The sequence below is a fragment of the Protopterus annectens genome, chromosome 6.part1 (assembly GCF_019279795.1).
Source record: "Protopterus annectens isolate FY-2018-M chromosome 6.part1, PAN1.0, whole genome shotgun sequence".
NCBI lineage: Eukaryota > Metazoa > Chordata > Ceratodontiformes > Protopteridae > Protopterus > Protopterus annectens.
The window spans coordinates 478,753,783-478,769,474 of NC_056738.1; positions in this window are offsets into that span (position 1 = coordinate 478,753,783).

Sequence of the window (15,692 nt, forward strand, 5' to 3'; positions counted from 1 at the left end):
TAAAGTGTTGCTACATGAAAGCTGTGTATTTCTGTCATAGGTATTTGCAGTCATTGGAGATGTGTTGGTGACTGACCCTCTTTGGCTAGGGTTGCCACCTTTTCATAGGGCCATAGTGGGACATTTTGGGGACACACATCAGATTTTACAGGCCAACACAAACCCATGGTCAATACAAGGATTAGAACTTTCCTTTCTTCCCTAAATATAAGCTTATTCTTGTAGCAATTTAGTTGCTTATCCTGTTTCTTGTAACATGTAAGTATTTTAGATACAGAAAGAACTATTGTATGCAACTATTACATTACATATGGGGCATAATTATGTCCTACAATCTCAGGACATTTGCCACGTTTAATATATTTGGTCAGGACACAACCGCCCAAAGAGGGACTGTCCCTCGCAAAGTGGGACAGGTGGTAACCCTATCATTGGCTCATGTCCATAGCACATATTTGTAATAGTGTATAGGCATATACTCTCCATATCCTTTGTTCATAAAGGTTGGTCGTGGTGGAATGTGTGATTGCTATGGTCCATGTTATACTCATATATGAACACTTCAACCGCTGTATACGGGATACCTATGGAATCCTGAAACCACACAATTCTGATGCCCACAGTACCGAGCCTAGACTCCCATACCTCACATTACCGACAGTGACAGTAACTCGTGAAAGTAACACAAACATGGAACACACACACGCACACACAGACACACTGCTACCCAGCAAATCCAAACAAACCATCCTACACTACGTATGAGCAGGTGGGCAAGCCACCCTACACCCCCCATGTGGGAGTCTGCACCCCCCACCCCCCCTACTTTAATATTCTACCTCCTAGATCGCACAAACAGACACATAAAGCAAACCCACACCCGCACATTACAGTCCTCCAGGAACACACACTACACTCAGAACACACAATTACACACACTACAGCCCTCAGAAACACACTTACACACAGTAACCTACCTGAACCGCAACACCAGAAGCACTGACTAACTGTCCCTTAACATCATGATTTTAAACCTCTCGCTTCTGGTGTTTGGGTACTGTGGTCTTTCAGACTTTAAGCCTCATGACTACGCGTGTCGGTATGTCAAGCAGTCGGCATGTGGTAGGTATCCCATTTATATGTACCTCCATGGTTATGTAGATGTTGTTAACCTATCTATGTATATCCCCATATATCGGCATATCTCTCTCTCTCTCTCTCTATATATATATATATATATATATATATATATATATATATATATATATATATGTTGATTTATATATATATATATATATATATATATATATATATATATATATATATATATAGCATACACCTTCCATTTGGTACATGCCGGTCTGTCCTATTTCCACACAGTCCTACCTTTTGTGTTTTACCCTGTCAGTATACACAACTGCCATTGGTACATCTCAGGTAGCTTAGTGATATGTTATTGTGAAGATTGTGTACATGATTACATGTTCTAATCCTGGCAGTGGTAATTTTACCTCTTAGAGCAGGCACTGGTAGTGCAAGGGTGATTAATGCACATTTCAGCAGTTGTGTGTTCCACATGTTTATTATTCTGTGGAATACTACCTATATATGCAAGTTGTGTTTAAGGTATACTATGTAATATGTAAACATCTGAGAAGATTCCTGTCACGGATACTCCCCATTATTTGGAACTACATCCCTGATTACATTATACAAAACCCCTCATTAACACTCCAGGGAATCCTTGCAGAGCGGGGGGGGGGACAGTGGATACACCCCAGGGATCCCGCAATTGGCTCTGCTCCTCAGAGGGACAGTTAGTTAATCAATGGGATGGCGACAGCAGACACTTTCTGGCTATGCTAATGAGTGGCCTTGGGCATTTAGGCATGTACATACATATGTATCTATGTATCTATGAACCTATACATACAGTATGGACACATGCTGATATCTTAATTTACTATTCAGGTATTGACTTTACCTTGTGCAAATGGCAGTTGTGTGTACAGTAATTGAGGGCTACCTATGTAGGATGCACACAGTAGACCACCTATACATGACAATTTACAGGTGGTTGCGTGTGAGTGCCATCCATGTTTGCTGTGTGTGCAGGTGGAGAAGGGAGTCAGTCCATAAGTGCCTACATTGTCAGTGTGTGTGCTATATGTTCCCTCTTTACCAAGGCATGAGCATACTGGGCACGCCTCCATCTGCCTACTGGGGCTGGCACAGGGCGTTTGTGGTCTGAGTCCCTCTGTGCCTGTGGGGCCCTTGGCAATGGTGGTGGGCTGTGAGGGCCTTCACCATTCTGTCCCTGCTGCAGCTGTTTCCGCAGGATCATATTGTGTAGCATGGCACATATTATGAAGATGTGGGCACATGTGCCTGAAGAGTACTGCAAGGCTCCACCAGATATGTCCAAGCAACGGAACTGTGATTTCAGCATCCCAAACACGCGCTCTCTGATGATTCTGGTTTCTGTGTTTGCCTCATTATGGCATTCTTGCATGGCTGTGTGTGCATTTCTGATGGGAGTCATCATCCAAGGTTCCAGTGCATAGCCAGCATCCCCCACCAGGTGGCCATATGGGATGTCCCCCTTGTCAAATACCTGATACAGCTGTGAGGCATGCCAGATGTGGGAGTCGTGATAGCTTCCAGGGCTGCCAGCACACATATCCATGATAATGCCCTGGGCATTGCACACGACCTGGCAGTTGATGGAGGAGTATCCCTTGCAGTTTATGTAGCGTCTACCCTGCTCACTGGATGGTGTCTTGATGTGTATATGTGTGCAGTCTATTGCACCCAGTACCTCCGGGTAGTCTGCCACATGGTGGAAGAGATGCATATTGCTGGCCAACTCCTTCTGCATTCAGGGGAAGTATATGTGCTCATTGGCATGTGGTAAGATGGCCTCCAGGAACTGGTGGAGTACCCTGGATGCTGATGCCTGTGCTATCCCCATGATATCCCCAGTTGGCCTTTGGAAGGTACCTGTGGCTAGTATTCTCAAGCTTACACATACCTTCATGTCCACTGGGATGGGTTCCCCTCTGTTACTTCTGGCTCTGAGGCATGGCTGGCACAGCTCAACAAGTTGCTGTATGTTGTTCCTGTCCACCCTGTAACACTCTACTATCTCCAGATCATGTAGCCCCTGGTAGGTTATCCTGGGTCTGAACACTCTTCTCCTCCTCTGGTGCCTGAGATGGTTGTCAGCATCATCCTCCACACCACCGTCAGTCTCCAACACATGCTGGTGAATCAAAACTATGGCAGCCCCTAACATGTACATATTAAAAGTTCCCTGTCTATATACACCAATGGTGCAGAGTGTCTGGGAATACACAAGTGTGTGTGGGGCTTTCACACCTTATACTATTGTGCAATGGATGATGCTGGTGTAATTGGGTGTGTATGTGCAATTCCAGCTGCGGGGTATCTTAATTATTGGTTTTACAGCAGGTACTGCTATTGTGGGGCCTTTGGTGTTGACTTACACTTGGCTGCCGTGATTCATCTATTGCCCTTTACTTCACTTTTCAACCCGATTCCCCTCCCATTGTCAGGCATGCATCCAGCTGCCTGCTTTCTTGTTGTGTACTTTCACATCCCAGGATTGTGTTGGGAAATGTGTTATGTAGCTGATGTACTGCAAGTTTACTTTGTTCTGCTGTGACAATTCTCTTTTCTTTGCTGTACGGCACATCCCCTTTCCTGTTCTGCAGGTAGCTGCTAGCAGCCTTGTTAGCTGTTGTTAATGGCCCACTGTGAGGTCCTAAGTGTTAATTACTCATTTGTACTCCAATTACCATGCTGCAGCATTTCCTTATTGTCTTTCCATATCCTTCCTGTTTCAGCTGTGGTATGCACTGCGCACAGCCGTTTACTGGGTTTCGAGTGTGTTTTCATCCACGTTCACATGCACTTTCGGTTACCTTGTGTGCTCTCAGCTAAGCAAAGCTATGGCTACTTCCACGCCCCTATCCTGCGGCTTTGCTTAGCAACAGGCAACCCGGATTAGCAATGCTCCAATGTGCTTACAGCTACGGTGGCGCACCCCTCTCTTGATGTCATGTTTACTTCGGGCCACTCCTCGGTGCTGTACCGCTATGCCATGTGGTACATCCTTATGCCGGCGGGGAGTTTGAGATTCAGTATTACTTGACTCATTTGCATGGCATTGACTACTAATTCCTAGTTATGGCACAAAACACTGTCACAGACCCTTAGCAACCCTTGCACCATGGCTGTGGTGTAGCATGCGTGCCATTGACTATTATGGGGAATTCATGAATTGTGCTACATTGCAGTTTTATGACATCTAAATATATTTTCATTGTGATCCTGTTTGCACACCGATGCACTGCAATTTTACTTTGCATTAGTGTGGCCATGACATTAAATGTTATTTTTTATGTGTTGTGCATGTTTTTTATGCCATTGGCTATATATTTAGCCATTGGCATATATTAACATTATAATACGTAAGTTTGGTCCACTTTCATGGCTCCGATTTTATGTTAGAAAAAATGTAAACCATTTTTTTGGTTTACATTTCTTCATTCTTACGCTATGCCTACCCCACTTCATGAATCGCTATATACCTTCATTTGCATGCTACACTGCTGCGCATGGGGTAATTAGCATACATGTGCCGGGAGCTGCGCAGCTCTGGTGTACACTGGTTGTGCACGTGGAAACAGCTCGTACCTGAATCACTTGGCAGCCATATTTGGTGCTAGATTGCTGACGCTACTCTGGTGCCTGGCGCAAGCTTCATGAACCCCAGGGCTGGTGTTTACTTTGTTTCTTAGCAAGAAAGGAAGGGAGCTCTAAATTTTGGCCAGGAAAGTAGAGTACAAAGAGGCACAAGCTGAGTTGTTAATTTTGTAATAGTTAATAACATTTTTTCAGTGGATCTCAGCTGTCTACTTGGGTTATAAATTTGAAGAATATTTTTCAGACTCTGCCATTTGTCTGGATAATAGATGAGTTTATTGGAAATGACTCCTCGGGAGAGTGTTAGATAATGTCTGAGCTCTCACCACTGATTTATTTTTTGAACACTAGACAATAATATGTTCTATAATGATGACTGATGACAAATCTTTCCACCTTATTATATCAGGGTTCCAAGAGTGAGAGCTGAGTAGATTTTAGGTTAATTAAGATGGGAGCAGCATAAAGTACTGTAGGGATGTGATGGGATTGAGCAATATTTTTTCTAGCATTATCTGTGAGGTATTGTTTGACCCAAGAGAACGCACATAGCTTTTGGTGGGTGTTTTTACTGCTTGTTTTATGTCCTGCTCACATTTTAGGCTTTCTTCTATACTGAATCCGGGAAGCTTAGTTTGACTTATTGGTTCTATGTTGGTGTTGTTAGAAGAAATGATTTTGAAATTATTTTTGTAATCAGTTGAATTCTTCTGGGTAAATAGGACCAGTTTATTTTTTAAGGTTAAGGAGTAACTGTGTATCAGAAAGACAGCCCTTTATTGTAAGAAATACTCTTGGGTAAGTTGTTTTAATTTATCTATGCTTCTAGCAGAAAAGATGATTGTTGAATCATCTACATACTGTATGATAGTGGCTTGTATAGAAGCTAGGTAGAGATCATTAACAAGTATATTGAACAACAGGGGACCTAAAATGGATCCTTGAGGGATACCCACAGAAAAGGGAAGGAAAGATGAGATGTCATTTTGCCATTTTACTGCCTGTTGCCTATTTGAGAGGTAGCTGGAGAACCAAGATAGTGACGCTTCTTATATTCTTAGGCAAGGTAGTTTTTGAAGCAATTTCTGGTGGGATATGAATCTAGGAAAGGTGCTCAGATTAAGTTCCCCGAGTTTCAGTATTATTTATCAGATATTATAAAACTAGGGAGAGCTGTATATGTACTAGGAAAGGACAAAACTGATGATGTTAAGGGGAAAGGAGGCATTTGTCAGTGAGAAAGCTGCAGAGTTGAAACTGGATACACTTCTCCAGAATTTGTGATAGTGGAGACAGTCTGGCTATAGGCCTGAAGTTAGAGAGCTCATTTGAATTCCCAGTACAATCTTGTAAGTTATTACACTTACACAATAGCAATAATCAGTTTTTGTGTGATAATTTACAATAATGGAATCATGAAAATATTCCAAAGCAATAATATACAGATTGCAGAAATTAATTGGTAATATGATATCTGTGCCCCGAGACAATTCTATGAATAGCGCATAGGAATAGTTCCATCAAGATCAGATGACCAAGAAAAAGAATAAAAAGATTTATAATTATCCAGTGTATACTAACAAAACCTAATTATGCTATAGGATTTTTAGGCAATCACGCCCTTAAGGAGACATGCATGCACAAGAATCATTATGCAACAGGCAGGAAGTAATAATTAAAACAATATTATTGGGGTAAGTAGCAGTTAGATAAATCAGTAATAAACCAGTAGGTGAAATCAGAGTTTTCACATAGGTATAGCAAATGCTAGTTACAGGTAGCAAGTTTTTTTTTATACTGTAATATACATAAGAGTGATACAAATTCATGTCACATTTTACTTGAAGAAGTAATTGCCATGTTTATGAAAATATGAAGCTGTTTGATGCACTAATTGTATTATTATCCAAAATGCATCTCATTTGGGTGAATTTTAGAGCATGTATGGTCCTTTTTAATGCAACTTTCTGCACTTCTGAGAACAGTACAGAAGAGGCCTGTTAAAATAAAAGTCATCATTACACAAAAACAGTCTTTAATTACTCAGCATCAAAATACTGTACAAAAATGAAACCCTGCTTTCACCCACTGTTGTGTGGATGGAGGTTGGAGTGCTTCACCATGCTTACTGTGTAGGGCATTTTTATTCATGTAATCCCTTTTCATCCCCCTCTTTCTTATTTTTCAGTTCTGTAGATGTGGTTGTACAATATAGTATGGCTTTCAGGAGTATGTAACTCAGGTTAGGTGCCTTCATCTTATTCATGTTATCTACGACCATCATTACTAGTGGAACTGTAGCCTGCAAGCCTCACCTACCACCCACCTCATACCCTACTGAAATGCTGAATAAGGACATATCACTGGAGAACACAAGGACTCATGCATGGTCCTTTATCTGTAGACATGCGCCCACGCCTCCCTGTGCATGTTGAAGTCTTACCTCTTAGTGACAGGAGGTCAGTATACAGAAAACACCCAATATCAGACCCTTTACAGAATAAAAGTTATCCTTCAGCTATTTGAGCTTCTGTTATTCTTCATGCAAGCTGTTTGATGAGCATGGATTGCTCATGGAACAGACACAGTGTCTGCAATTACAATAGGGGGTTTGCTAGCTCCTGCATATTTATTAAAGTTAACTCATAGCTGTACTAAATTTAGTTGATGTTTCATAATGTAATTGATTGTTAAGTACACCAGACATTGATTTCAAGCACTAGTACATAGAAACCAAGGCAATATGTGGGATTCATTGATGTCCACACTAAGTGTACATGATCTGTATTCTAGAATATCCCTACTACATTTTTGTGCTCTCTAGTCACTTAGTAAGATTACACTAAATACACTCTGTGGTAACCTTTATGAATCCCCCTTGATGTTTAAGGCCACAAGAAAATAAGCAGAAAAACTAAAATTAGGGGGAAGTAGGTGGGAGTTATGTTAGTGCTGTATGTACACTTATTATAGGCATTAATGAATCCCAGAGACTATCTTTTCTTTAAACCTGGCATTCTGGCTATCATTAAGACAAGAGGGTCTTCATAAATGGATTGCCTTCTGGTGTCTAATATGCATAGAAAAGAGGTGTACTGTTGACCCCATAGCTGGTGATTTCTAACAGAATGCATATTTATTATGTAATTGGATGGGTAAGTGAAATATATACTTTATATGCATTTAAAGATCAAAAGAGTTGAATAAACAATATTTGTGATAACTTAAAAGATGTGCCATATAGCTAATGACATATTTCATTCATTAGATCTATTTGTTTTGTTTTTTTTTTATAACTGGTAACTGAAGTGGTCTACACTCTCCTTTCAGCTATGGTGTGGGTTTGAAGGCACATATATTAAACTGAATCCTACAGTGTGAATGAAACATGCCATACCGTGTAATGTCAGTCAAAACTTGCTACAAGAGGCAAATAAACATGGCGTTCAGAAAAACAATTCTCTCATATAACAAAAGACTAATACATGCAAAATCATCTATATACAAATGTAATTATAGATATATACTGCTAACACTAAAAATAAACTCAAATCCCTAATCTAATAGCAACCTCAAGAGGGTGAACAGGGAACTAAGGCTAATGATTTAAACCTGCAAAGCTTAGTATGAGTTGGATATTGCTACCATGTGAAAGAGTCCAAAGATAACCAAAAACCTCCTTTAATTATGTTAAGTACCTAAGACAGTACTCAACACTGTAGTAAATTGATATCAAGAGGTACTACCCACATGTTGGCAGAGGATATGATCAATATTTTGCTGGCAAATTTAGTTCTAACTTCTCCCTGCTGTCACTCTCCGTGTGCTTCCCACACTAGTATCTCCTCAGACCCTCCTAAAATCACCACAGAACAAAAATTAGAAGCCCTTGCAAAACACTAAATCCATAGGCCCAGGCCACATATCAGGCTACCTCTTTGTAGTATGAAACACTTCATCTCAACCCCCCCCCCCCATAAACCTCTTTAATCACAATTGCACCCATTGGCTATATCCCTGAAGCCTGAAGAAAATGGTTGTGGCTCTCACTACACAAAGATGGTCCAAACACTAATTAGTCTCACCAATCTTGTATGTAACGTAATATAATGTGTTATCAACAATTTCATTAATAAGGACATTGACAACTTACAAACCAGTTTGTTTTGTAAAGGGCAATTCCTGTCTACTCAGTCCAGTGAGCTTCTCTGAAAAAGGTGCAGAGGTACTAGACAAAGGCATGTTAACGCTCACCTCACACCTGGACTTGGCAAAGATTTCTGACACAATTTCATACTCAGGAGTCATTGATAAACTGGAGCCATTATTCTTCGGTTTATACTTTTTTAATGTCAAAGCTGGTATCTAGGGTCTCTGGTTCCCCATGTTTGATGATGTCTGTAAATTCTGAGCTGTCATCGAAGGCACCCGTATCCTCCTGGATGGCCTTATTCATATGACTTTGTTGTGACATGCTAAAAGTGCAATATTGTTCTCTCTGAGAAACAAGGGGAACCCTTGCAACTATCACACTGAGGACACTTTCCTAAGAATATATACAGTTGGTTTGAAATCCAGTCATGTTCTTGGACAGAGAAATCTTCTTAAACTAGCACATATTAAGTATTGTGAGACAATCATTCTACTTAGTACACGTAATTACTAAAGGAATACTTTTCAGCCCCAAGGAAGTTATAACTTCACTCTACTCAGCCATTATTAAAGCATTTATTGAACTCTGATTGAGCACACTAAACTACATGGAATGTCTAAAAGTTTTATCACTCTGTTCAATCTCTTATTGTCTTTTTATGGTAATCTCTGCCTGGTGGACAAGGCCACAACAAACTCTGAACTATTGACCTTCTGCATATTTGTAAACTATTAATACCACTAATACCCAAATCTCCCCCAAAATATTAACAACCCCACACTTTTAGAAGAAGTTCTACCTCCATGTCAGACAGAGCATCTCCAGCTCCCTCTTTGAATATACTGTAGCTTAGATGAGTGAATGAGGGCTATAAGTTCAGCACACATTTTGGCCCCCAGTCTCATATGGGTTGGAGTTGTAACATGAACCTATGAACCTAAAATAAGAACCTAAAGAAAAACAAAACTAACTGATACACAATTAAACTATGGAAAAGTCATGCATTATAAAACAAACAAACAAAGAAATTATGCAAACCTTACAATATTTGTTTAAGCAAGAGACACAGAATATTAGCTACACAAGAACTAGCACAGGTTATGAGTTAAAAAAAAAAAAACAACAAAACATTACCCACATCAGAGTATTACTTGAGTGCATTTACAACCTAATCTTTGTTGAAAGAATAACATACATTATCCCTATAGCAGTTTGCATAATTCTTAGTTTTTCAATTAATTTTGTAAAATGTGTGTGTGTGCGTGTGTGTGTGTGTGTGTGTGTATATATATATATATATATATATATATATATATATATATATATATATATATATATATATATATATATATATATATATATATATATATATATATATATATATATATATATATATATATATATGTATATATATATATATATATATATGTATATATATATATATATATATACGGGTCCCCTTGACTTGATTGACACGCCGAAACAGCGATGCTAAGAAGACCGACTCGAGAAGACCAACGAGACAGATGATCGACAAGGTGAAATCCCGACAGCCGAAACACCGACATGGGCAACGTGTGAGTGCGAGTCGGTAAGTGTGCGATAGTGAGGGATTTAGTGTTAGGGAGTGGACAGGTAAGTGTGAGATAGTGTGGGATTTAGGGTTAGGGTGCGGGAATTACAGTGCGCGGTAGTGTCGGACTTAGGGTGCGGGTAAAGTAAGTGTGCAATAGTGACGGACTTTAGGTGTAGTGGCGGGTTTAGTGAGTTAGGGTTAGGGTGCGGGTAGGGTAAGTGTGTGATAGTGATGGAATGTAGGTGTAGTGGCGGGTTAAATGAGTTAGGGTTAGGGTGCAGGTAGGGTAAGTATGCGATAGAGACAGAATGTAGGTGTAGTGGCGGGTTAAGTGAGTTAGGGTTAGGGTGTGGGTATGGTAAGTGTGCGGTAGTGTCGGACCTTAGGGTTAGGGTTTGGGTTACGGTTAGTAGATGTATAGTTGTGTGTAATGTGTAGCTTATGTTTTGTGTGTCGGTGTTTTGGATGTCGGTGTTATGGTGTTCGGTTTTGTGAGTTGTCGGTTTTGTGCGTTTTCGGTGTTTTGGTGTCGGTGTTTTGAGTGTCGGGTTTGTGGCATGTTGGTGTTGTGATAGGGATCCATATATATATAGATATATATATATATATATATATATATATATATATATATATATACCACATTTCCTTTGAGCTGGAGAGATTTTAGTGAAAGTTTTTACTCTCAAAAGCAAACTTGAAGGCAAGTCTAACTAAAAAAAATAGTTGTTGCCCCTTTTTTGGATTTTAACAAGTAGTTATGGCATATTATTTTAATATTTCAGAAAGTGGAAGACACAAATCTATATGCAAGTGTTTAGAAGTGAGGATATAAAGCATGTGGTAGCTTTATCAGTAACTAGTAGTTATTTAACTCTTAGTGGTGAATCACAGAGATGTCCCTGGAGGGTGACAGTAGTGACTCGACAACTACCACTTACCATACTTTGAAGTATTGTTATATCATGAGACAAAGTAAGTACAATAAGCACAGTGCCATTCTCAGGCTGTGTTGTCAGTAGGGTAATAACTACCACTTCTCTACCTTTAGTCATCAATACAGTAAATGTCAATGGATTAAACCCTAATTAATTATTTTCAAATGATAAATATGCAAGCTGAATAGATTAGGTTCTGAATGTAGCACTTGGTAATTGAAGTAAGTCAGAGGTGATGGTGAACATTAGGATGACCATGCAATCAGAGGGATTTTAGGACAATAAACATTTAAACATTTCCTCCTGGGACTTGATAGCTCAGTAACACCATCTGTCAAAAAAATACAGTAATCATAAGTTTTGGTTGTCCCACTAAAATACCAAAGCAAATGGCAACCTAACCTGCGTGTGAAATTATCGGCCATAAAGCCATATGTCATTCATTCCCCTAAGAATCTTGTAATGTGATTGGTTAGCCATGGAATGCACTGAAGATTGGAATAATTACTGCATTTCCATGGTTTTGCATATAAGAGTTGTCAAACTGATGGCATTGCCCTTGTGAAATGGCATCACAGTAGCTGTGTGCCTCACCTGTGGGACAAAGCCTATTGTAGCATATTGCTAGAATAAGGTTAAAGAGGTTAAGGAGTAGGTCTGCCAGTACTTGCTTAGTGGTATTTATTAGGCAACCAATTATCTTATCAGGCCCCACAGATGAGGTACTTTTAATTTCTGAGAGTACTTTTAGTACACGTTCTTTTGTGATAGTCGGTGGTCTAAGCTGTTTCAGCTTAAGCACACTTGGTATAGTTGCTTTTGTGGTGAGGTTGACACTAAACAGGTTTGTCAGTATGTCAGCAATATCTACTGAATAAGAGTAGGTAGTATCCTCGTGATAAGCACTGAGCACTGTTGATTGTTATTCCTTATGTTTCTGATATAACTCAAGAAGAATCTGCACTTGATTTTGGCTTCTGTTGCTAGTCTGAATACACAGGATGTCTTTGTTTTTTTAATGGCCATTTTTAGATTCTTAATTAACTGATTGATGTTATCCATGATTTGAGGATCTATTTTTTTATTTATGTTAATGAACCATCACTCTGGTTTGCCTTTAAACTTCCTCAGTTGTTTGGATCTAGTTGGAACTGCCAAGTTAATACATTTGCCCTAGTGCAAATAGAAGTTGTCTGCATACATATTGTCCATATCAACATTTTTAGTAAAATGGTTATACTCAGACCTAGAGACTTCATCATAGAATTGTAGTAGGTTTGTATGTTTGAAGTTGTTAGTTTTGAGTTTGCATCTGGTAGTGTCAGTTAGTAGCCCCATCTTATCTTGCAGTCAGCAGCCTATCATGGTTGTTTAATACCATGTTAGTAGGCTCCTGTCACATGGGATGAAAACTAGTGCAGATATAAACATTGTAATGACAGAAAATGGGGGAAATCAGAAGCAGCTGAAAATTGGGATAAAAGTGAAAATAGTCAAACAAGTTAACAGATTAATGTATCTTGATGGAGTAGTTAAGAAGAAAGGAACTGTAAATGAAGACGTCAAAGCTAGAATCAAAGGGGCTGCAACCAAATGGCACAGAATGTCAGGGGTAGTTTGTGATAAAAGAATGCCAAAGAAGCTGAAAAGTAAGGTGTACAAAACTGTGATTTGACCAGCACTTCTCCATGTAGACCAACACACCTTATCTGGCTTTCCATTTTCTGAAGTTGTGGTAATCCCTACAAAAAGATCATTTATCACCAGTATTTGTAATATATTCATATAAATATTTTCAGTTGGCGATTATTTAATGCATGCATGATAATAATTTCTGATGTTTATATCAGTAGTAGGGCTAAGACATTTGCTAAAGTGTCTTCTGTATTTGGTTAGCCTTAACCTAATATATATGATGTTCATACTTCATGGCTGAAATGATGTCCATTCCAAATGAATAGTTTTCTCCTCTCCAGGATTTCATTCCAGATGGAAACCTATGAACAATACACCATTACAGCTATTATATAGTAAAATATTTCTACATTTCTAAAAAACACAGGAAAACTGAGAAGCATATGCCTGTCAAGTCCAAAAACCCCAATGTTTATCATATTGCATATGTCTTGTATGGTATTTGTTCCATAAAAATTATTTATACAGACATAACAACTTCTAGATTACATTTTATTCGGATGAATTTAAGCTTACCTAAGATTTGCTTAATGGAGTTAAAAAGAAATTCTGAGAACTGAAATTGCAATTTGTAGAAAAGCAAGACTATATCGCTGAATCTGGAATATGCATATTAAGGTTTAGGTTGTGATGCATCTGAATATTTGGGAGATATGTATATTAAGTTGAAATTAAGATATATTTCTCTATTCTGACATACAGTGATCTCAGATTAATTATATAAGCAACTAGGGCAGTACAGTAGCACAACACAGTGCCTCACAGTATGAGATTTTTCATTTCAACTCTTGGCTGGGGTGCTTTCTGTGCAGAGTCTAAATGTCCTCCCTGCATACTTCTCAACCTCTTAGAGCAAGAAATCTGGACAAAGCCATAAATAAAAGTGGGACAAAGACCCAAAAATAGGGACAAGTTTTAAGATTGCTCTTACTAACTTAGGAAGTTAATAGAATAACAGGTTTTGTGTTAACATGACTTTTCTGGAGGATATGAAATCTGAAACTCAAATGTCAGTCATTGTTTTCTAATTTCAGTCTTTACTGATTTGCCACTAATTTCCAGAAAACCACAATTTTATGAAAAATGGAGCAAAAATATGAGGCAAAATTCTGGACATTCTGCGAAAATCTGTATAGTTGAGAGTTATGCCTCCCTGTGTATGCATGTCTTTCTTTGGCATGATGTAGTTTCCAACCACATTCCAAAGACATGAAGTAAGGTAGACTGGAGACTTCACTTGGTGCGACAGTGCATTTGACGTATGGAAGAACCTACTATTGTTACCCCCTTTCAAAACTCTGTGGGTAGCAGTGGCAGCCCTTGGGGGTCACTCAAGGAATCAGATACAATGTGTAAGAGTGTAAGCTGGGGTATTGAAGGTTTAGTTCACTCACTGGCCACTGAAGGTGAGCGAAACCCTCCCTGAAAATTTGATTTAATGATGTTAGAACATCCTTTAGCATTCATACACACAGAGGTTATTTTATGAAGTTGCAGACCTTGCATTTCTGATAGGCAACCTTGCTCAGCACCGTCCTGACCATAACCTCTAAGGCAGGCGACAGTATCATGTGATCTTTTAATATTTTCAATCAAATCTGTTGTTAGCATAGTATCCCCAGCTGCTAACCTGAATCACCTGAAACAAGATAATTAAGCATTAATACTCTGGGTGGTACTTTGTGTGTGTGTGTGTGTGTGTGTGTGTGTGTGTGTGTGTGTGTGTGTGTGTGTGTGTGTGTGTGTGTGTATATATATATATATATATATATATATATATATATATATATATATATATATTGTATTAATGAATATGATTTGTCTAGGGTTATTTGGGCACTCTGTTCTTGTGTAGCTCACTAGTTAAAATGCTAGCATTTCACAAACTATACCGTTGCTATGTAATACACTATTATTTGCATGCTTTGATGATCTGGAGTCATGTTGACTTGTCCAATTTGCTGAAAGTCCAAGGTAATCTTTTTGCACAGAGGTCATCTGACCAAAGGATGATCTTGTACTGTGATCTATAATGTTATTATAGATGTAAACCTAGGTAAAAAAAAAAACTCTGCCCTGCAGTATTTTTATCCCAGATGATTACAATTATCCCAAGTGCAAAATGGAAACCATGCAATGGAAGAACGTATTAAATACAACTACTTTTGTACTGCATTTTCAGCTATGATATTTAGGACCTTTCCACTTGAGCGATATGCTTACATTTGTATATATAAAGGGGACATTGTATTTGAGGATGAATCTTATAAAAGAAGAGTACAGCAGTAGGATGATTTGTTTGAATCATGAGGATATTTCCTTGGAAATTAAGTATATGGTGGAAACATGATGAGTGAATGAAAGAGACAGAAACAAAGTTCCCAGTGCTGTTATAACAATATCTATCTGAAGACAAGTACCATTTTTAAGGTGTGAAGTCGGACCAGCTTTTTTGCCAAACTCATTGGTAAGCAATGAACTACATAGCTTCAGTATGCTGAATATGTGTTTCTACGGGCTATTATATGCATTGGTAGAATGTGTAGTTCTATAATAGCTGTGCCAGACATATAGAACAGCTACAAGTAATGGAAAAGTGTATGAC